Source organism: Schistocerca piceifrons, chromosome 1, assembly GCF_021461385.2.
Source record: "Schistocerca piceifrons isolate TAMUIC-IGC-003096 chromosome 1, iqSchPice1.1, whole genome shotgun sequence".
NCBI classification, from domain to species: Eukaryota; Metazoa; Arthropoda; class Insecta; order Orthoptera; family Acrididae; genus Schistocerca; species Schistocerca piceifrons.
The window spans coordinates 454497926-454521738 of record NC_060138.1 but is presented as its reverse complement, the minus strand read 5'-3'; the positions used below and the strand labels follow the sequence as shown (position 1 = coordinate 454521738).

General features: G+C 42.2%; 1 protein-coding gene across 3 annotated transcripts in view; it reads left to right on the top strand.

Moving 5' to 3' along the window:
• The first annotated feature begins 18052 nt into the window (after nucleotides 1-18052).
• The window catches only part of LOC124792386, a 94685-nt gene continuing 88924 nt past the window's right edge, over nucleotides 18053-23813 (top strand). For 2 of the 3 annotated variants that reach the window (XM_047257939.1, XM_047257936.1), the window contains exon 1: nucleotides 18053-18258. The gene's annotated coding sequence lies outside the window, so the exon portion shown is untranslated. The remainder of the gene's footprint in view (nucleotides 18259-23813) is intronic. The other variant, XM_047257937.1, reaches the window with a different exon arrangement.

Below are 23813 nucleotides of genomic sequence, written 5' to 3'. Positions count from 1 at the left end.
GAAGCGACTCTCATCGCTGAAGACGACACGTCTCCATTCGTCCCTCCATTCACGCCTGTCGCGACACCACTGGAGGCGAGCTGCACGATGTTGGGGCGTGAGCGGAAGACGGCCTAACGGTGTGCGGGACCGTAGCCCAGCTTCATGGAGATGGTTGCGAATGGTCCTCGCCGATACCCCAGGATCAACAGTGTCCCTAATTTGCTGGGAAGTGGCGGTGCGGTCCCCTACGGCACTGCGTAGGATCCTACGGTCTTGGCGTGCATCCGTGCGTCACTGCGGTCCGGTCCCAGGTCGACGGGCACGTGCACCTTCCGCCGACCACTGGCGACAACATCGATGTACTGTGGAGACCTCACGCCCCACGTGTTGAGCAATTCGGCGGTACGTCCACTCGGCCTCCCGCATGCCCACTATACGCCCTCGCTCAAAGTCCGTCAACTGCACATATGGTTCACGTCCACGCTGTCGCGGCATGCTACCAGTGTTAAAGACTGCGATGGAGCTCCGTATGCCATGGCAAACTGGCTGACACTGACGGCGGCGGTGCACAAATGCTGCGCAGCTAGCGCCATTCGACGGCCAACACCGCGGTTCCTGGTGTGTCAGCTGTGCCGTGCGTGTGATCATTGCTTGTACAGCCCTCTCGCAGTGTCCGGAGCAAGTATGGTGGGTCTGACACACCGGTGTCAATGTGTTCTTTTTTCCATTTCCAGGAGTGTAGTTACAGCACTCGAATCAGCAACATTTCATTCAGATGCACAGAGGATTGGTTAATGACGAATGAGACGTTTTACATGGAAGTAGAAACGACCTGACAGCCATACCCTGTTCATATAAGAATATAACTATTGTAAACATTACACTATGTATTCAACCATGTATGCTGTAACCTCATTGGATTTCATTTCACGTGGAGCAGAAGCCAAGCTGTCTGGAGTACAGTTATTGAGTATACATTTTATGCTGTGCGTTATGCTTGCATCGACTCAGTGATAATATGGGGCAACAGCTTTACCAGTGTATTTAACTTTGACAGACCTGGCCAGGGAAGTGATCCAACTAACCTGCAGTGACGTGCACAGTTGCAGTAAAGGCCTAAATAAAGACCGCCACAGAACAATATAGCTCTGCATGTCATTTCATTTTTAAACAGAAGGAAATAATACATGGTAAAATTCAGGCAATACCCTTCTTCGGTGAGCAGCCTGAAAGCATAACGTGCTCTCAATCTTAGCTAACATAGAACTGTAATTAAAAACAAGAGAGATGAAAATTCCTGATATTAACAAGGGTAGTTTTTCTGCTTGAGCTATATGTGGCGTAAAAGCGCACTGCTGGGATTTCACTATGTAATTAAATGTTGAAGCCACCAAAGGTATTACAATCAGTTATCTGATAATCTCTTAACTCCTTCAATATCTGGCTCTGAGGAGTGCATTTCAGTATAGTCACATTGATAACGAGGCGATCAGTGACAGACTCCTAAGCCACCAAAAATTCCACATTTCCTCCTCGTTTATGACATGCTCTTGTACATTTCGTCACCGTTCGGAAGTGAGGTGTCACGAAACTTCATATGTTTGGCAACTTTACTTTTGTTATTTCTCGTGACTAATCCCTTAACTTGGTTCCTGATCAATTTTATTGGGTTCAGATTGCAGCGTTAAGGTGAAAACTGTAAAATGTAGCATTTGTACAGTGTGCTCGATGCCATGAAAATTATTATTTTCCATGTTTCTATGACACTTATCACTGACTCGTGTTGAGACACATCTGTCCTACAAAGCAATGGGCATATTCAAACAAAGAGTATTTGATAGTCAAAATATCCACAGGTGTGCTGCCGGTCTACAGTGTCCAACGGGCACAATATTTCGGCGATCATACATGTCGCCATCATCAGGTGAACTGACGGACTGAGCTCCTGTGAACGTGCCGGCACGGAGATCCGTACGCTATGGCTGCTCAGAGGGAACTGGGTTCGGTCGCGGCGGCGGCTGATTTAAATACCCTCCGCCCGCGGCGCGCTCCCTCCGCCGTCCGCGCCCCGCGCCACGGTCGCGCGGTGGAACAGATTGCGACGGCGTCTGAGATGACGTCGGAGTGATGGCTCTGTCCGCCGTGGTCGTCACAACTATACGTTTGCTCGATTTACTCTTGATTAACCCGATCGCTGGTTCCCAAGCCTTGCTAAGATTATAGCCACAGTCACGGTTTATGAGGTCGTCATTGGTGCGAATTTCGATGGCCTCTCTAACAACGCTGTCCCAATATCTCGACGTCTGTACCAGAATCCTCGTGCGGTCATATTCCATGGCGTGATTTTCCGACAAACAATGTTCAGCGACCGCCGACTTGCTCGGATACATCAGACGAGTGTGCCTCTGGTGTTCACGGCATCGATCTTCGACGGTACGCATCGTCTGACCAATATACGACTTGCCACATTGACACGGAATCTGGTATTTAAATCAGCCGCCGCCGCGACCGAACCCAGTTCCCTCTGAGCAGCCATAGCGTACGGATCTCCGTGCCGGCACGTTCACAGGAGCTCAGTCCGTCAGTTCACCTGATGATGGCGACATGTATGATCGCCGAAATATTGTGCCCGTTGGACACTGTAGACCGGCAGCACACCCGTGGATATTTTGACTATCAAATACGCCGGGAGAAACTCAAGAATCACAAAGAGTATTTGATTTTTCATATTTCTCCAAAAAAACTGAATTGTGTAACGTTTTTCTCAACTTCAACAATCTTTTATAAAATAGCGATAATTAAGAATGTGTATTTGCAATGAAAATCAGAATTCTGCATGCGACTTGTAATTAGAAACTAGAATATATGCATTTTTCTTGAAAAATGATGGTTAAGTTTGAGTTAATTATCATATATTTTATGAATTTCAATTTGAATTATTAAGCTATTCAAACCGAAAAAAGTTGTAAATTACGAGTTACGATAGGCCACCTACGAGCACATACAATTACATATCTGCAACACTCCCGCTTATGGTACGCTGATACTTATAATACTTTGCATTATATTTATTACATTGTGTTTCTCAAAAAAATGTCAAAGCTCATTTTTTCCTGATCTTGTGAAAAACATTAACAACAACTTGTTAATCGTAAATGTTAATGTAAATGCCGTGTGGCTAGGGCCTCCTGTCAGGTAGACCAGTCGCCTGGTGCAAGTCTTTTGAGTTGACACCACTGCAGCGACTTGAGTGTCGATGGGGATGAGATGATGATGATAAGAACAACACAACACCCAGTTCCTGAGCAGAGAAAATTCCGACCCAGCCGGGAATCGACCTCGGGCCTGTTGGTACAATAGTCCGTCGTGCTGACTACTCAGCTATCAGCTACCAGGGATGTACTGTTTCACGTCATTAACAGTGTTCCGCTCGATTGTTTCACTACGAAGCAGGCAGTAGTGTCATCCATTTTCATGGTACGTATGGACAGCGAGACAATCAGAGCACCAGTCGCGTTTACGGAGACTGTGGCTGTACACGATTTTTGAAATAAAAATTGCGTAGTTAAAATACGATTAAGAAAAACGTTGATGGCTGGTAATACATGACCAGAATGTCTTAAAAGTTTCATTTGCAGTGACAGAGTAATAAGATGTCTAATACTTAAGTTGGACCTACTTCCAAGAGCGGAACATCACCAGTGTACGAGAGCTGCAGCTGCTGACCAATCATCAGGTTTATTATTATGATGAAGGACGTATAGAACTCGTAATAAACAAAAGCAACTACGTAACCAAGTAAAGTATGGAATAAGAAACTATTCTAAGAGTAAGCAAATAAGGGTCATAGAATACAGCGCCTCTGGCAACTAGCGCGAAAGCAATTTGACAGTGTTACAAAATTTCGGGCGAAAACCATACGACTTGCACTGCACTGTAGTCTCACTTCTGTCTGCTACATCAGCCCCCTCTGGGAAAGGGGAGCGCTGTCCATAAGTCTTGCAGGGAAACAGACTCGTCGACCTGATCGTGTTGAGTGTCCAGAGGGCTTCTTCGCGTCGACGGTTGTGGGAACCGCCAGTGACGGAGCACTTGAAACTGAATCAGGAGTGTGCTACGTTGTCCTCGTTGGTATTTCTTCTTGAAAGAGGTATGCAAGTTTCACTTAGTCCAGTGTTACAGTACTGGTTTTGCCATTAAAGATAATGTCAAATGGGCGATCTCCTCGTGGCACTACTTTATGCAGTCCTGAGTAAGGTGATTGTAAAGGGGGTTTAACGACGTCAGAGCGTGTGCACTTCTGAAAGTGTTGGTGTACACACATAAGACCGGTGCCATGTCTGGATGGTTGCTTTTGATAGGCGTTGGAAATGTGTTCTCTCAACTGACAAATAAAACCACCATTTGTCAAGTTGCGTAGCTGCAAGGACTGTGGATCAACAAACTCCTCTGGCAGCTGCAAAGTTTCAGCGTACACAAGTTCGGCAGCTGAAGCATCCAAATCCGGCTTGTAAGTGTTTTGCAAACTGCATTAGCAACACTGTTGTCCAGCTGCATCATGGCACATCAGGACTGCTTTCTGTGCTCAGTGCTAGCGTTCTATCATTCCACTGCATGATGCACAGTGCCACATAGTTTAGTCAGCTGTGAAAATAGAATGGACTCAAACTGGCATCCACGATCCATCATGACATGCAAAGGGCAGCCAAAGTGTGACAGAAACATAGGCAGAGGCTGAGTTTTCTGCCAAGATGTTGTCTACAGGTGCAGCGTCTTGCCAGTGGACAAAGCGGTCTGTCATTAATAAATACTGTTGACCATTTGATGGAGGAAAGAGGCCAACTACATCGATATGAATGTGTGCAAAATGAGATGTTCTAAATGGAAAGTTGCCCACTGACATGTGCACATGTATTTTGACTTCGCTGCATTGGCATTTAATACAGGTCCTTGTCAAGGCTCAGCACTCTTTCTTGACTCCTGGCCACACAAAACGACTGTAAGCTAGTTGTGTTGTTACACAAACACCCGGATGACATGGATTATGTATGTTATTGAAAGCACCCCTCCTGAATGCTAAGAATAGAACAGTACAGGTTTTGCCACCAGACATGTCACAGTACAACTTGGGTAAGGACAGGGACAGTTCTACCGTTCAGTACCCCCATAATCACCACAAGAGCTCCTTGCGCCGTTTTTTTTTTTTTTTTTTTTTTTACGCCAACTATAGAGAAGACGACCAGGGGGCAATGGCCGCATCATGCTTTCACGAATCGAGGTGTCAAATTACCCTGTGTTCGGCATGTTGGGAAGCAGTTGATAATGTGCCAAAAAATCCGCGCCTATTACGGGTTCTGACACGTCTGCAACCGTGAAATCCCACGTAAAGTCGCACCGCAGTCCGATGTCCAGGGTGATTCGCAGCGTTTCGCACGTCCATACAAGTAACTGAATTGTTGACGGCAGTCAGACAGGAGGAAGTGCGTTTGCCGCTTGCCGTGCAATTTCGTACGTGCGGACACACTTAAGTCAGAACCCGTATTTACGAGATATACTGTTGCCCTCCGCCGCCACTGTACCTAATGGTGCAGGCTTTTTCAGCTAACTCCGCTACAGCGTCTAAAGGGCAAGCTGGTGTGCATCGTGATAATGGTTTTCACCTGGGGTGGCAAGCGATTGCTTTACAGCGAGTGCAGAAGACTTTCAGGCATGGTTCCCGTCGTCCCTTACTCGGCTAGTGTCGTAAATATTGTGAGGATCGTCTGCTGCCAATGTCTTCTTGGGTTAAGGCTTGTCTGATGTGCTCTTCCTGTGAAGCAGAAACCCATAGTATCAGTTCCGTTTTTACCTTCTCACATGCGGAGTGGTGATCACATCTTCGATCTACGCTGCTTACTTCTGATCCAGCTGGCTCACAACTACTGCAAATTTGGTTGCATCTGCCATTATTGCGGCATAGAGAAAACTAGCTTCCACCTGCTCAAAACACGAAGCCCCGTTATGCGGCCAAAACGGTAGCAAACGCACGGATAGTCGTGATACCGAAGACACGGGATCCGTCGATGCATCCGCCTTCTCGTACGCAGGTCCTTCCTGTCCTGTAATGCACCAGTGTCACGGTGGCCTCGTGTCTGTGGCTGTCGGAACAAGCTACTGCGTGCCTACTATTAGCCGCCTATACAGCGAAACAGACTCCTCGCGTCACAATCAGTAACACTTCATTCAAACACACAGAGAGTTAGTTAATGACGAATGTTAGACAGAGGCGTTTTACATGGAAGTAGAACCGAGCCGACAACTAGAAAATGTAATAGTCAAAAAATGTGTAACAAAATAAACAACAGAATAAGAAACTATTCTAATAGTAAGTGCACAAGCGTCACAAAAAACAGCGCCTATGGCGGCTGGCTGGGAAGCACTTTGATAGCGATACAAAATTTCGCGCGAAAACCACTGCATTGCACTGTAATGTAGTGTCACCTCCACTACAAAGTCATGACATATCTAAGGAGCATACACAGAAGATGAACGTCGTGGCACCTCTTCTAAGTCATTTAGTCATTTAAGTTTATCAGATAAAGAGAGATACAGTAGGCCTATATCGACAGATATGGCAAGTAAATTTCGATTTCACAGCATTCTGAACAAAATGTAGGATCAGTGGCAGATTTGACGTGGGGAAAAAAACATCTTTTAACAAAACAGATCTTGTATAACATTGAACAGTGTTATAAACCGAATACCGTTCTGTGAGACAGCAGGATGTTAGGTCAACTGTCGAGGCATGGGTATGAGAACTGCACTCGCATTATTGTCCTTGCGTGCTTGTCAACAGACCACAAGTCACAATAAGTGAACTCCACCCATAATTACAAATTTCAGATTTTTTTTAGTAATAATGAACATTATACGAGGTGAAATATTGAAGAAGTGTAGAGATATTGTTTGTGACGATGGACTGCATGGGCTGAACAACTATATTTTGAAATCATTACATCAGTAGTGTTAGACGACTTGAAACGAGGATTCCAATGTGCTTCTCTCATTTCCAATAACATCGACTGTCAAATGTTTTCCATATTTTTGCAGTGTATAAAACCTGAAACTGGGAACATTTCCCCTAAAATCTTTCTGTTCGGCTTTGTGGACTCATTCTAAAATGCCTGCAGCTCTACAATGATCATTCTAAAATTTAGACTTGACTTCGTGAGACATGTAAACAGAGCAAGGAAGCATAACATAAGCAGTACAGTTAAACAGGCCAAGGAAACCAAGCAGATGTTTATATGCTTGTCAGAACTTTGCTGGAAGAGACAGATACTATTGCATTTAATATGATGCTCGACAGGACGAAGGATGATGACGATACATCAGAGTTACACACTTGAGAGCTGTGGCAATAATGCAGAATGCTGCGCCTTTCGCACAGATTGCATGCCTGTATAGATAGGAACATGTATATATGTATATTGACAGGATGCACCATTCTGTTAAGTACACATACTTTATCCTCAAGGACAGGACATGAAACGCCTAGATAAAGCGGCCAGTATTCGAGTAAAGGACACCCTTAAATTCATTGTGGACATAAATCAAGTTTACTTGTGAAAAGGTATATAATATCAAGGGAGGCACGCGAACTGAAGGTATGATTCTCGTCAGAAATAAGTAAAATACATTTTTTTAGTAACAAGCAATGAAACACTGCAATGAACGTCATAAAATATTAGCCCAAAAAGTGCATTAGGTATATGCAACAGCTTTGTATTGTTGTCATGACAGAAGGACAAAATTACTCCCTAGTTCCTTGATTTCGTTAATGGCTTAAACACAATACAAGAGCTTGGCGTTGTCAAGAAGCACACTGAGTTGTAGCATCAGATCGCCAGCGTCTGCTACGTGTGCTGTGTGTTGTTATCACGGCTGTCAGATTTAATTACACGCCAGACAGCTGTGCTGTACACAGCAGCAGTGACAGCTTATTCTTTGACTTTTGCGCTCTGCTTCTCATTTATTGTAATGTGCGCATAATTACCGAGTTTTCTCCTTTATCAGCTACTGCTTATCATTCAGGGACGATTCTACTTTGAAACATAATATCTCTTAGTCTGTTCATTGTTGATAGCTATTACGAGTTGAGTGTGTTTATTCTGTTAAATAAAGTTTCAACATTTCACGGATCACGAGAGTGATTTTTCAAGCACTACCACCCGGATTAATAAATACACACCACTGTAAGACCGGACAGCCCTAATTGTAACTGCATCCGACAAGTTACTCTACTGGCATCACGGTTGTTTCAACAAAGTTTGCCCTAGCAGTGATCCAGTTAGATCACCGTTTCGCCACGGAAGTACAGGACGCCATAACTGCGCCACCGACGGCAAATTCGTATGACAAGCTCAAGACAGAATTAATGCGAAGAGTAGCAGCCTCGTAGGAAGATAGAATTCGTCAAGTGCTGATGCAGGAGGATATTGCAGACCGAAAACTGTCACAGTACCTTAGGCACCTAAGGAGCAAAGTGGGAACTGGTGCTGTTCCAGATAATTTGCTCCTCACCATTTGCGCAGCCGCCTACTACGACAAGTCAAGACGACAGTAGCGTTCCGAACAGAGATGTCATTGGACGTCGTTGCAGAACACGCGGACAGAATTCAAGAAGCCATCGCTCAGCCATGCAGCAGTTGCGCGTGTCGAATACGACTCTAGCGACGAGACCGTCTACTGTCACATGTGGTGAACGCTCAGCTTGTAGACAGTGTTACCGACATGACTATTACAGGATTTCGTCGCAGCACAGCATTACACAGCACCAAGCTAACACAAGTGAGTGATTGTTAAGTACGCCTCTCTTTTACGACAATTCTCAGCTTTAACTAGATCTCGAGACACACCTAAATAAATGCTTCATAATATGGCGCGCAATATAAAAGTTACTGGTAGCCCACCGGTAACATGCATTTTGCCTTCTCTTCACGTTTTTTGGTGCAGGTTGCGGTCACGTGCTGTTTGCCACACTTTACGCAGTTTGGTTTGAGGTGGCAGTGCCTGGCGCCATGGTTGAAGCTTTGACAATGGGCCTTTGGGGTCCCTATAATTCTCTACATTGACTCCAAGGTGAAGCAGTGACTTTAGTTTGTAGACTTTCCTAGCTTCTTCTGTGTTTTCCAGTTCCACTAGGAAGTTCGGTTGTAACCTTTTCTCTGTTGCTCCTTCGTCCAGTGTGGACATTTGGGTTACCTTCTGTACTGGTAATCCAAGCAGGCGTAGATCTTCGTGTACTAACTGTGTTTTCATGGTTACTAAGAGTTTCTTAATCACCACTTCTAGTAGTTTCTTGTGATTTATTTCGTGTGTGTAGTGTGCGTAGTGTGTTGAAATCCTTCGCTTCAGAGAACTGGTACGTTATTCTCCCTCCCCTGGAGTGAGTCTTTAGTGCCCCAATGAGGGCCGGTTTAATCACCTGTAGGAGTTTGATGCAGTTGTTGGTATCATAAACCATTATTGGCGGCACGTTGATCTTTGTCTTTCCCTTGCTGGAAGCGGCTGCCGCGTGCCCTGGGTCATGGTATAATAATTCGCTGAAGCGATTTTGTTTTGGCACTTGTGGCTCTACTGTTTCCGCTTTCATGTTTCCGTCAGCGATGGGCGTCTGTTCGGAATCGGAGCCGTAGTCGTCTCTCGTATTGTCAGTCTTCCGCATCGAATCGGAAGATCCCTCTGCCTGATTTGTGTCGTTTTTGCGCTTGTTTTGCTTTTTGGATTTCTGATCGTCCTCCGCTATGTCGCCTAGTGTGTGCAGTGCATAGTCTGTATTTTGTTCTGTGTGATTTGTGTGTGCTGTCGGATGATGTGCGGCCGCGGGAGCCCTAATGGGCACAGCGGCGGGCTGGAGTGGAAGAACTCAAGATTCTATAGTCTCAGACAGTCGCATATGATGCTTTGAAGTAGCCTGCCACAGACGTAAAAGAAATTCTCAATCATATAAGCCAGTTCAACGTCCCGAAAATTCTGTAAACAATTCAGAACACAGTAGCCCAGCTGATCCGATCACGAAATTTACGACAATATGCAATGCAGTTTTCAGCCTTCTCGGGTCTTAATCGAAGAAGCACCATCATGACCTGAAATGCCAATGGTATTCTGTTTCAAAGGAACGCTCTCCAAGAGTTCCTTGAATCATATAAAGTCGACGTGTTGTTAATCACAGAGACGCATCTAACACCAGATGACAACTTTAACGTCCGAAATTACGTAACATATAGGACTGAACAGTCAGACCCGGTAAGGGGGCGGTACATACGTGTTAGTCAAGAACAGACTGCCGCACAGGAAACTAAACACACCATGCCTCAGAAGAGCAGAAGCCAAATCAATAAAAACAGTAATAGAAGGGAGAACAGTCGCCATAATCGCTGTTTACAACCCTCCACTGAGGCCAAACCTACATCCTGATGACCTAGCCGACTTGACAAACACGGCCGATTATGTGATAACAGGTGATGACCTCAACTCCAAACATGGTGCTTGGAATTGCAGAGCCACCAACACCAACGGAAGAATCTTACGTAAATACCTAGAAGCACACAGAGCATTACAATCATAGTACTGGACACACGGACGCACTTCCCATACTATTCAGCTCAGAGACCAGATATATTAGACATATTTGTCCGTAAAAATCTGAGACACCAGACCACAATAACTGTAGTAAATGATCTGGACTCGGATCATAATCGGGTACTACTGTCACAAGACAACGACCCAGCAAGGCAATATGACACTAGAACTATTAAGACATCGCATACCGAATGGGAAATGTTCAGTAACCTTGTTCAGACGAAAAAACCGGAGATTACATACTACCTACAAGGAGAGCAGTCAATGCAGCAGTTGCAAACATCAGTGAAATCACAGTAGACTGCGGGAAGCAAGCCAACACTACTATAATCCGCACCAACTCCAGAAGGGCCCTCCCGCAGCGTATTCAAGATTTGCTTCAAGAGAAGAAACGCTGCCGCCAGAGATGGCAAACCTATCGGTACTCAGCAAATCGAGCCAGGGCCGACAGACTCGTCAGAAAAGGCAGACGCGAACTCCAGGCCCACAGAGAAACCACGTGGGGATAAGTTCTTTCTGGCGCAGAAAGTAACACGGAAAAATTATGAAAGCTTTTCAAAACCAGAAAGGAGAAACAAGCCGTCATTAAGCCGCTCCAAGGTAGAAAAGGGACCGTTTACGAAGCTGAGGACAAGGCTGAAGCAATGGCAGACACTCTCGAACTACAGTTCACCACTCCAGCAGCTGTGGATGACGAGAGTGACGATCACGAGGAACACGTCATAAGGCAAGTGAACAGTGAACCCCAAACGACACCATATTTCCACCAGTGGACTCCGATACAGTCAGCACATGCTTCAGCTACATGGGCAACAAAACGGCTCCTGGCCCAGACAACATCCCACCTCCCCAACTAAAACACCTACCTCAGAACGCAATTGAGTTTCTCACAGCCATATACAATGCTTTTCTAACTCTTCTGTACTTTCCTCTGGCATGGAAACAGACAAAAGTCATAACAATACCAAAGCCAAACAAGGTCCACCTCTTTTCCTAGACTCATAGGTCAATCTCCCTATTGAGTTTTCTGGGGAAAAGCCGGCCGGTGTGGCCGTGCGGTTAAAGGCGCATCAGTCTGGAACCGCGTGACCGCTACGGTCGCAGGTTCGAATCCTGCCTTGGGCATGGATGTGTGTGATGTCCTTAGGTTAGTTAGGTTTAATTAGTTCTAAGTTCTAGGCGACTGATGACCTCAGAAGTTAAGTTGCATAGTGCTCAGAGCCATTTTTTCTGGAGAAAGTGCAGGAAAAGATCATATTCAAGAAACTACAGAAATTCACCACAGGAAACAAAATTATCATAAAGGAGCAATTCGGCTTTAGGAATGAGGGTAGTACCATCCACCAATCCGTGAGACTGACTGAGGAGATATGCAGAGCTCGCACCATCATACATAGTACAGGGGCAGTCTTCCTTGACGTAGAGAAGACATTTGATAAGATCTGGCACCTGGGCCTTATCTACAAGCTCAATCTTCAAGGCTGGTCCAAACACATCATTCGCGTTCTGGCATCCATTCTACAGAACAGAACGTTTTACGTAAAACTACCTGGTGCCCAAAGTAATATCAGACCTCAGCAATTAGGAAGCCTAGGTTGGTTGCAAAGTCTAGCAGAAAGAAGAAGGTTCTGCTGCTAGATAGTTCTCACGATAGAGGTGTGGGCCAGCAGTTACAGGAAGTGTTGGGGAATGAGTACCAGGTCTCCATGTAATGCATGGTTGACTCAACTGACTGACAGCATAGGGGAGTTTTGTAGGAATTTACGAAGGAGGATCAGGTAGTGATAGTGGGTGGAGCAGGGATGGGGAATATGATATAGGTGGTGACCTGGTAAAGATAGCTACTAAAACTGGTGGCAATAATGTGCGTTTCTTGCAACTGTTTCAGCGTCATGATTGGCCTCACCTTAATGTGGCTGTTAGGCATGTTAACATGGGGCTGGGCAGGGCGCTGATGGTAGAGGGTGTGGGTTCAAAAATAGTTCAACTGGCTCTGAGCACTATGCAACTTAACTTCTGAGGTCATCAGTCGCCTAGAGCTTAGAACTAATTAAACCTAACTAACCTAAGGACATCACACAGATCCATGCCTGAGGCAGGATTCGAACCTGCGACCATAACGGTCGCTCGGTTCCAGACTGCAGCGCCTAGAACCGCACGGCCACTCCAGCTGACAGAGGGCGTGGGTAACATCTCAGTGGTGCCACTTGGGTATATCAGTAGATCGGCTTTCACTCAGCATGACATGCACCTCAATAGGTATGGGAAGGTCAGGCTGGCTAAGGTTATAGGTGACAGTGTAGTGGGTGGTGGTGGTGGTGGTGGGGTCACTCATGGAAAAATTCTACATCTACATCTACATATATACTCCGCTAGCCACCAAGCGATGTGTGGCGGAGGGCACAATTCGTGTCAAAGTCATATTCCGCCCCCCCCCCCCCCCTGTCTGAACGCCTCAGTACGAGCTCTTACTTCCCTTATCTTTGAATGATGATCACTACGCAATTTGAAAGTTGGTGGTAATAATATATGCTCTACATCCTCGGTGGAGATTGGATTTCGGAATTTAGTCAGCAGCCCCTTCTGTTTAGCGCGTCGTCTATCTGCAAGTGTGTCCCACCTCAAACTTTCTATGAGATTTGTAACGCTCTCGCGATAGCTAAAGGTACCAGTCACGAATCTTGCCGCTCTTCTTTGGATCTTCTCAATCTCTTGAATCAGACGCAACTGGTAAGGGTTCCATACAGACGATCAATACTCCAAGACTAGACGAACTAATGTATTGTAAGCTATTTCCTTTGTTGAAGGACTGCATCGCTTCAGGATTCTACCAATAAACCGCAATCTAGCGTTCGCCTTACCCGTTACTTGTGTTATCTGATCATACCATTTGAGATCATTTCGAATAGTCACATCCAGATACTTGATTGACGTTACTGCTTCCAACGACTGATCATTTATTTTGTACTCATACATTAATGGGGATTTTCGTCTTGTTATACGCAGTAGGTTACACTTACTAATATTGAGAGATAACTCCCAGTCATTAGACCACGCATTTATTTTCTGCAAATCCTCATTGATTTGTTCACAACTTTCGTGTGATATTACTTTCCTGTAGACTACAGCATCATCGACAAACAGTCTAAGGCCGCTGCCAATACCATCACCCGGATAGTTTATGTAAATCGTAAAAAGCAGAGGACCTTTTATGCTGCCCTGGGGCACACCTGAAGTAATTCTTGTTTCTGTTGAAGTTACCACGTTCAGGACGACATACAGCTCCCTGTCTCTTAGAAAACTTTCTATCCAACCACATATGTCATTGGATAGACTGTAAGGGCGCACTTTTTGTAGCAAGCGACAGTAGGAACTGAGTCGAACACCTTTCGAAAGTCGAAAAATATGGCATCAACCTAGGAGCCGGTATCTAGAGCCTCTTGTATATCATGCACAAAGAGGGCCAGCTGTGTCTTGCATGACCGCTGTTTCCTAAAACCGTGCTGGTTTCTGCAGATGAGCTTCTCAGAGTCTAGAAAGGTGATTATGTCTGAACACAAAATATGTTCCATGATTCTACAACACATCGATGTCAGTGAAATTGGTCAGTAATTATGTGCATCCGCTTTTCTCCCCTTTTTATGGATTGCTATGACCTGGGCCTTCTTCCAGTCCCATGGAACTTTATGCCGTTCCAATGATCTCTAATAGATGACGGATAAGAATGGTGATATATTTGTAGCATAGTCAACATAAAATCTTACGGGAATACCATCTGGGCCAGATGCCTTTCTGGCGTCTAAGGATCTTAACTGTTTTACAATCCCAGATACACTAAACACTATGTCAGTCATCTTTTCGTTTGTTCGATAACTGAAAGGGAGAATGGTGCTGCAGTCCTCTATCGTAAATGAGTTTTTGAAAGCTAGGTTTAGAATTTCGGCCTTCTGTTTATCATCAGCAGTTACATCACCCATACTGTCAGCAAGAGAAGGTATTGAATTATTTGTAACGTTCATAGATTTTACGTACGACCAAAATTTTTTGGGGTTATTTTTAGAATCTGCAGATAAAGTATTGCTTTCAAATTCGTTAAAAGAGTCTCTCATTGTCCTTCTGACAACTGCTTTCATTTCCAATAATTTCTGTTCGTCAGGGGGGCAGTTTCTACGTTTAAAACGACTGTGCAAAATTCTCTGCTTTCTCAGCAACTTCCTCAAATGTTTGTTGTACCAAGGTGGACCCTTTCCCTCCCCTATACTTTTGCTAGGCACATACTTCTCTAGCACATGGTGGACAATACCTTTAAATTCCGACCAAAGATGCTTAATACCTTTGTGTCCCGTGGTGAATGCTTGCAGCTGACTATGAAGATATTCATTAATGACACTTTTATTTGCTTTCCCAAACAAGAAAACCCTACTTTTTTTTTTTTTTGCAACTTCCACTGACATAGAAGCTACAACGACATTATGGTTGGGCTTGCTACTTTTGCCAGAGAAAGTTGAAGCCATCCTGCAGCTGCTCCAACCAAAGATCTGCAAGGCATTGTGTCGTTTCCTCAGCGTCCTCAAATTTCTATCGCCAACATCTATACCACACGGCGGAGTTGCAAGCGGCGTTAGCAGCAGCATTCACTGGCCTGAAGAGCAAGATAAATTTACCAGTTTCACGGATGGATGAAATGACCTCGGCGTTTGAAACAACGAAAAGGAGTTTAGTGGATGTGGGTTACTCATACAACTAGAGCTGAGCGCACCACTGGTAATAGTATAATTCTAAGACTGTATGACCTCACATAAATAGATATAGGATAGGTTATTGTAGGAAAGAGAACAGTAATGTAATTTTAGAGAAAGACAAGAAGGAATGTAGAGATCCTAATTATGTCAGCAATATTTTTAATGAAGGTTATTATGAAGTAGTTGAAAACCTCATAAAAGTTACCAAAAACCCTCAAACATCAAGAAATACGAATAATACCTTCAGTGTCACATGATGTGTTTTTATGCTGCCAGCAAATGAATCAAAGATAGCAAAAATAAAACATAGTCTAATGCCCAAAAACATAGAAGCTCTTGATGGGTAACCTACTTGTGTAGTTAACTACTGTAGTCATCGATTAGTGAGACCTCTAACTGCTCTGATAACCTGAGCTACAGAAAATGGGATATTTCCTAAATGCCTGGAAAAGAGTAAGGTTGTGTCATTTTATAAGGAGATTGAAAAGAAAAAACCTGCCAAGAATAGGCCAATTACTATTACATTGGTACTACCTTGAAAACTAACCTGAAAGACATGTGATTGAGAAAAATAACTTGCTCAGTGAGGCACAGCATGATTTAAGAAACTGAGGGTCTAACTCTACAGCCACAGCTAACTTTGTAGCTGATGCTATTGGTGCATTTCATATGCAAAGAAGAATCTGTGGATAACAGTAGACTAATGTGTAAAAACTAAACTGTTATGGTATTAGGGATAAAGCATCTGCTGTGATAAAGTCATTTGTGGAAAATAGAGAGCAGTCTGCAGAGGTAAAGTATTAAACAATTGGTGCTTCTGTAAATGCACACTCTAATTTCCAGCTACTTAACTTTGGTATACTTCAGGGATCTTTTCTGGTACTCTTCATTTTCACTGTGTATGTGAAAGATATAACAGTAGTAGGTGACAACGCACTAAAGTTAGCAGATGACCTTTCACTCATAGTAAAAACTTACTCAGCAAAAAACTGGACTCAAGTTCCTCTGGAAATTTGAGCGAGGCTTATAAATATTGCAGTTAAAAAACTTGTCTCTAAATGCAAATTAAAAAAAACATACATAGAATTACAAAAAATAAAACTATGAAGACTAACTATACCTGGTTTAAGTGGGTACTGAAGTTCTCAAAGCACTAGAATGTCATAATTAATTATTGATAAACATTGTCATGAGAGGATCATATCATCAAAGTATGCCTGCAATAACCACTTGTATATTCTTAATGAGAAAGTTGTCTAGGATAGTAAACGCAGACATGCTATTAACAATGTACTACGGCCTAGTCTACTTCCACTTATCATACTGTGTTGTAGTCTGGGGAAAAGCATTATATATGCGTATACTTAAGATCGTGAAGCTTCAGAACAAGGCTGTTAGATGCATTGAAGATTTGATCCCTAGACAACCTTGAATAAATAAATTCAGAAAACTTACCATGACTGTCCCTTCACTACACACATTTGCAAAAATTATGCACTTGAAACCAAATAGTACTGTGCAGGTGGACAGAGATATAAACGATTGCAATACGAGAAATAGGGATGATCATTATTTACATCGAAAAACACTCCATAGCTCTTGGATGCATCTTATACACTAAATTACCACTCAGCATAAAATGCATTGAAATGACATCTGTTTTCAAAACTAAATAAAGACGTTATTTAGTTTCTTCCTCTCCATATAGCCTAGAAGAATACCTAGAAGCCAAACAGTATAGAGGATCTTCTTCAGAAAAAAAATGATCAAGTAATCTGTGTATCCATAAATCCTACAAAGCGAGAGTCATAAATATGCAATGTATGTGCTATCTCACTCCATAAACATGATCATGCAGCTTTTTTCCAGATGCCGTGAACACTCATAGTGTTACAACGTGAGACTGCCAGAGTGTAGCTAATGTAGATTACTGAGTACTTTGCCGGCCGCGGCGGTCTAGCGGTTCTAGGCGCTCAGTCCGGAACCGCACGACTGCTACGGTTGCAGGTTCGAATCCTGCCTCGGGCATGGATGTGTGTTGTGTCATTAGGTTAGTTAGGTTTAAGTAGTTCTAAGTTCTAGGGGACTGATGACCACAGATGTTAAGTCCCATAGTGCTCAGAACCATTTTTTTAGTGAGTACTTGGTGTGAGCCTACATGCAAATGTGAAATGGCAAAAGTGTAAATCGTGAAAATTTGAAGATGAGGGTGGGAATGCGTGTGGACGTCAAAGTGTGACTGTTCATGTTTTTATCTTGTCCAGCTAATGTTAAGGAAATCTTGGTTTGTTGTTGGGTAGTCATTTAACGGCGAATAAATTATGTTTTAATTACATAAGGTATGTCTGTAATACGTTATATGTATAGAAATATAACTTAAATTCTCTATGTCCTGACTAAATATATGCGATGGAAGTTGTTTATAGATGGATTAATCAATCATCAAAAAGAAAACATCGATTGTAAGCGTCAATCGCGTTCTCTTTACGATGCATTTGCACACTTTATGTCTGGGGTTTTGTTGATATTAGTGTATAAAGCATACTCTTTCAGTATTTCCAGCATATTGATTGTCGCATTCCTTCTGTTGACTACACACAATTATCATTTGAGGACAGACGTAATTAAGTATATCTTGTGCGTCCACTGTGACAGACTGTCATAATAATTACGTAAAATCTTTGAAAATCGTCGTATGGCGCGTATATGTTTGTTATGGAAAGGTGGTGAGGATTGTTTACATGGTTTTTGTGTTTAGTGACTCATCTGAATCCTCAAGTAATGAATAGTAATATTTTAAATACCATTGTGGGCAGTTGAAAGGTATCTAAATTTCGACGGCAGTCTCATCTTACAGCTTATCAACTGTTGTGGTGCCGCGTAAATTGATATTCGAAATGTTATTGAACATGTAAGTTGAGTAGTCTGACGAATGAGTAACTAATGTAAAGGCTTCAGTGAGAAAGAGAAATGTTTTTTACATTGGTAAAGTCATCGGTCCTTACATCACATTTTCTTTCTATGGTAGTCGAAGTACGCTGCTATCATAGTTGTCTTTAACGTCATAATTGTTGCTGAATTAACGTTCAGTTTTAATACTCGTGTTTACATCTACGTCGTGTAAATTCCACATATGATACAAACGCGCGCTTCTCCGGCTTTCCTGTTCGCAACTCCCTGCTGACTAGAACTGAATTATAGGTTGTTGATGTTGAGGTTTAGGTGTATTTATTACATGTATTTCGTTGTTTGGAAGCTAGTCGATCACACAGCCACCATGATCAGGAACACTGTCATTATGTTGGATAACTTTTTTTTTTGAAGCCCCACAAAGAAAAGGCATGTGAAAGCCTAGTAGAAGCAATTGTTTCACACTAACATACATTTCGCAACCGTAACTGACATTTGTAGCATTTTAAATACGACAGTATGATAATTTTACTGTCGTTACCCATTACAGCAACACACACAATACAATTAGTAATACAGTAGTACAATATGTTAGCTCCTGCCATTACAACTTTATATTAATAATAAATTCCTTTATATTGTAAGAGGGTGGCCAACTGACCAGCCATGTGGTGTTTAAATAGTTCTGCAGAAATATTTTCTACAGATTCAGAAATTGTTACATAATATGTGCACCATGATTTCATAACTGTTAATTGATTTTGACACTCAGTGGCATTGTGTATAAATGTGTCCATAGCTTCTTTTGTTGTAACAATGTGCGTTTTCTGCTTATTTAATACTGGCAGTTTCTTCAACTTGTAAATTAGTGCATAGTTTACACCCAAGTTTGCTATCATGAGAATTTTTTATTTAGAAAACAAAGGTTTATAGAGTGCTTCATATGATGAATCTGTAATTACCCTGAAGACGTAATTCACAGTATTAAAATGTCATGCACACTGGCCAGAATTTCCCCGTAAAGTAAATCCCAGGTCAGCTAGACTTCCTTCTATACCGATTGTCATCTTTGTCCCTTAATAACACAATGAAAATGTAGCATCAGAAGTCATATGTGGTAAAAGAAAGAGAACGGAGCAGTGACAATATTTCTTTTGCATCTGTACTGGTTAATGGAACGTAGATTGTGTAGACACGCTGAACTGTAGTGTAACCCAAAGTCTAAGATGCGTTGGTGGGTTTGCTGTTGTATTGTGAGTTGATGAAGCTGATGGATGTGAACACAAAATCTTAGTTGTGATTACGTACTGATTTGTAGTGTAGCCAGAGGTCTGGTTACTTTGTATAGTGACAGTTTGATCGCGAGTGGATGAAGAGTGTATTGAACACTTCAGTTAATCCAGTATTACATTATGATTCTCCCACCACTGAGTGTCAGTATGAAGAACTATCTGTGAGATGCCAGTCCATCCATATTATTCAACTCTTTTATATCCAACAGTTCAGACAATGAAATGCCAAAAATGGATAGAACAATTGGGATGTGATTGAAGGCTCTGTGCAAGAACCTCCAATTGCCCCCTCTTGCCTGTGCACATAAAGTTTCCTGTCGGCACTGCCCAAGGTGCATACCCAATCCTGCGATTCAGATAGGCTTCTTCTATGGACGTAAGTAACATGCTGACCCTGCCATTCTCAGACATCTGTTGTGTTCGCTCCTCCACAACAAACCTATTACACTTTGACATGCATCTACACAGATGCATTGAAAATCAAGAATAGGGTTCTTTATCAGTTTATATTCACAAGGAGAATGGGATCTGCACACACAGGACTTGTTTTCAGGAGGATGACAGTTCAAATTCCCATGCAGCCATCCATATTTAGTTTTTTTCTGTCATTTCCCAAAATCATTCCAGGAAGTTTTTAATGGCACAATTAATTTTCTTCCCCCTCCTTTTGCAGTCACAGCTTGTGCTCCATCTCTAATGACTGCTCAGTTGAAGGTCATTAAACTTTAATCTACCTTTTTTGGACTCTGTAATACATTGAAACTCTTGCAAAAAAGGTTTTCCTGGTTTGTAGTGACTCCGTGAGGTGCTTACAAGGCATAACACAGGGCTATGCTCCAAACTTTTGGATTGCTAACATCCAAGACCTATTAGCTGACCTCCACAGCTCCGGACCTGCCATCTGGATGCCAATCCACATGAGTATTCCAGCAGATGAACTCAGTGACAAACTAGGTAAAGAGCAACCACAGGAGACAAACTTGAATGGGGAGCACTGGGCATAGGCATATGATTGCAACTGTGACATCAAATTATGAAAATGTGGGGTATGGATTGGCAGGCTGCTACAATCCCTAAGCGGAGGGCAATTGAGGGGACCACCAATGCATGGCATACTTTACTTAAAGCTTCTTCCAAAGATGTTATCATACTGTGCCAACTACGCATCATTACACCGGTCTTACTAGTTCTTTTTGCAAGAGATGTGAATGAAGGTCATATGCTTTCTGAGGGAAAGCAAATTTCATAACAAAATTTAATGCAACTCAATATTTGGTGGATATGGGGTGGGGGTGGGAGAAATGCCTCTCACTGCGTCATCTGTCAAGAGTGGCCTCAAGCTACTTTTTCCATCTGTCATCCTTTCTTAATTTTTGTGGGCCTGTTTTATGTATCTAACTGCTAAGATAATTAGCGTTCTAATCCATGCAGAATCCATTTTCTTTACCTCATTTTAGTTGTGCTAACTATGATGAACCTTATTGTTGTGCCACAGTGACCAGTTCTTAGCAGCCTGGCTTTTATCTCACTTTTAACCATTCGACAAAATTAGTGTCGTGCTCATTTTCAACCTTAAAAAAGTTGCAGACTGTGGAGCTGACGGTCCTTCTTCTCTCATTTCAGATCTTTTATGTGAATTTCCAGTGAAATGAGGGACTGATAAAAAAGATATTTAGGCCCTTTAAACCCATCATCATCATCCAGTAATACCATATAATGTTATGCGTTGTGAAAAAATCCAAACTAGAATTTCAGATAGGACCTACACAATTCCGAAGTTGGCTTAACGGACAAATTAATCTAGACAGATTACCACTAATATATTTTATGTGGTAACCTGGGATAATTTATCATATAATTATATTCCCAAGAACTTAACACAACTAGAATCATTTGAGGGAAGCTTGTCCTTTGAAGTACAAATCATTGCCTGAGTGTTGTGTTCATTGCATTAGATACATAGCAAGTGTAGTTTCAACACTGGTTGTAAAGGTACTGAGATCATTACGACCATTATGAAAAATTGTGTTGTTTGTGTATAGTAGTGTCTTGGATCTAGTAAATGAGGCAAGGTCATTAATTATTTCACGACCACGAAAGGGATCAGTACAGACCTCTGTGCACATACCTGCCTTAACTTGTCGTATACTGAACATTTCTCTGCCACAGAACAGTGGGTGTGCTTTATTTATCTAACTGCTGAGATAATTAGCATTGTAATCTATGCAGTCTTCATTTTCTGTACCTCATTTTGGGTTTTATCTCACTTTTAACCATTTGACAATCATCCTTTAAATGATAAATTGGTTGTATGGACACTATAGCTAGGCAGCCCTTAACTATGAAGAATTTAATAGTTAATTGCAAGATTTAGTAATTGAGAGTAGCTTATTCTAGTCTAGTGTCAGAAAAGGCAACTTCAGAATCAAGAAGCATTTGTATTGTAAGCAAAGAATGTGAAAGTTTTACAGTGATTAATACTTCAACCACATTTTGTTTAAATTATTTACCATGCCTAGTGAACAAAGTAATCCATGGCTATACATTAGAAAACACAGCATCATATGTTTGTAGCATTTGCAATGCTTTTCGCTTTTATTTGAGTATTTCAGCTGTAGCTATCACTTGTGTGTGTTGATTGCAGTATATTATGTGGATCTTGTGGATGGTGGCTTGGATCATGTTTACTAGCTCTACATATTTTGAAATGTGTGATGCTGCCATTTGGCTTTGAACAGTGACATCACCAACACCACAATCTTTTTGTGATGAGAGGCTGAACTGTAACTTAACCTGGAGGAGTAAGTTAGGTTGAAAGATGATAGTTTTTTGGTGGCTTGCAAAAACCTACAAATGTGCCACAGCAGAAAACTAGTTTTTTTTAATGAATATTATGGTAACAGATTGATCTGTAGTGCAGATTGAGGCCAAGGTTAGGTTGGAAGGTGACAGCTCAATTGGGTTTGTGAGTAATGCATTGCACAGTCGATAATTACATTAACATCCCTGATGAAAACTTTATTATCTGGTCCAATATTTTCATGTTGTAATATGATGGAAGGTGTTAATAAGAATATACACATTGAAAATCAACTGTACCTGTTGAAGTCCGGTCGATTTGTGGATTTTTGCTTTGCTAGTGTATTTATGTTGTTGGAGACGTCATTTGGTTGTTGACTGAGGCCTGTGTTGCTGCTATGTTAATGGCACCTTCAGTTTTTGGTATGGTGTCATGTTGTTTACTGATCTCGAAATACCTTATGCTTTGAATTAAATACAATGTCTTGTCCCACAGTTAATAGGCATGGTGTTAAGTTCATTTTATATTGAGATAACTCTGATAGTAGTTTATATGGGTGAACTGGAGGTACGAGGACTTGTGTGTTTCACGTATTTTTTATTTAAAGGGTACCAACAAAGTACAAAGTGCTGTGAATTCAACATTTTCAGCAGAGATTTATTTGTACATGTAGTGGTGTCTGTACTTGTGTCTGTGTGTTATAGGCATTATTCAGATGTGATTACTTAGTAGATACAAGTCATGATGATTGCTTAGAAGATAAAATTCATGACACATAAGATGCATTTTGTCACATTTATTCATAGTTACACTTTTGTCAGATATATGGAATTTAAGTAAAAGTTATGTTATTCAGAGCTCTCCTTCCTTGTGTGTTTATACTTGATGTATAAAATGAGCACAAAATATATGCCAAAATACTTGTCAGAGATTTCCTTATGATATTAATACAACACTTTTGATTTTGCCATATAAAGCTTAATTACCTATGGAGAAAATTCTGGTCAATATGGTGTAAATGTTGTCAGCATTGAATTTTTTCCATTGGAATTGGTGAACTATTTCCAAAAATGAGTGTGTACATATATGACGAAAATGGGTAGATAAAAAAAAAAAATCTGCTAACCAAGCAGCAGCAGTAGAAAACACACACACACACACACACACACACACACACACACACACACACACACACACACAAAGGTTTAACTTTTAGAAGCTTTCAGAGCCAGTGGCTCCTTGTAGCAGAAGAGTTGAAAGGGAAGGAAGAGGGGTGAAGGAAAAGGACTTGAGAGGTTTAGGGAAAGGGTTAGAGCTCAGAAAAGTCATCCAGAACCCTGGGTCAGGGGAGACTTACTGGATGGGATGAGAAGAAAAGACTGATTGTTGGTATCATCTGCCAAGCCACCTTCGGACATCAACAACATGCCAGACGTTTCTTCAAAAAGCTATCTCACTTTCTCC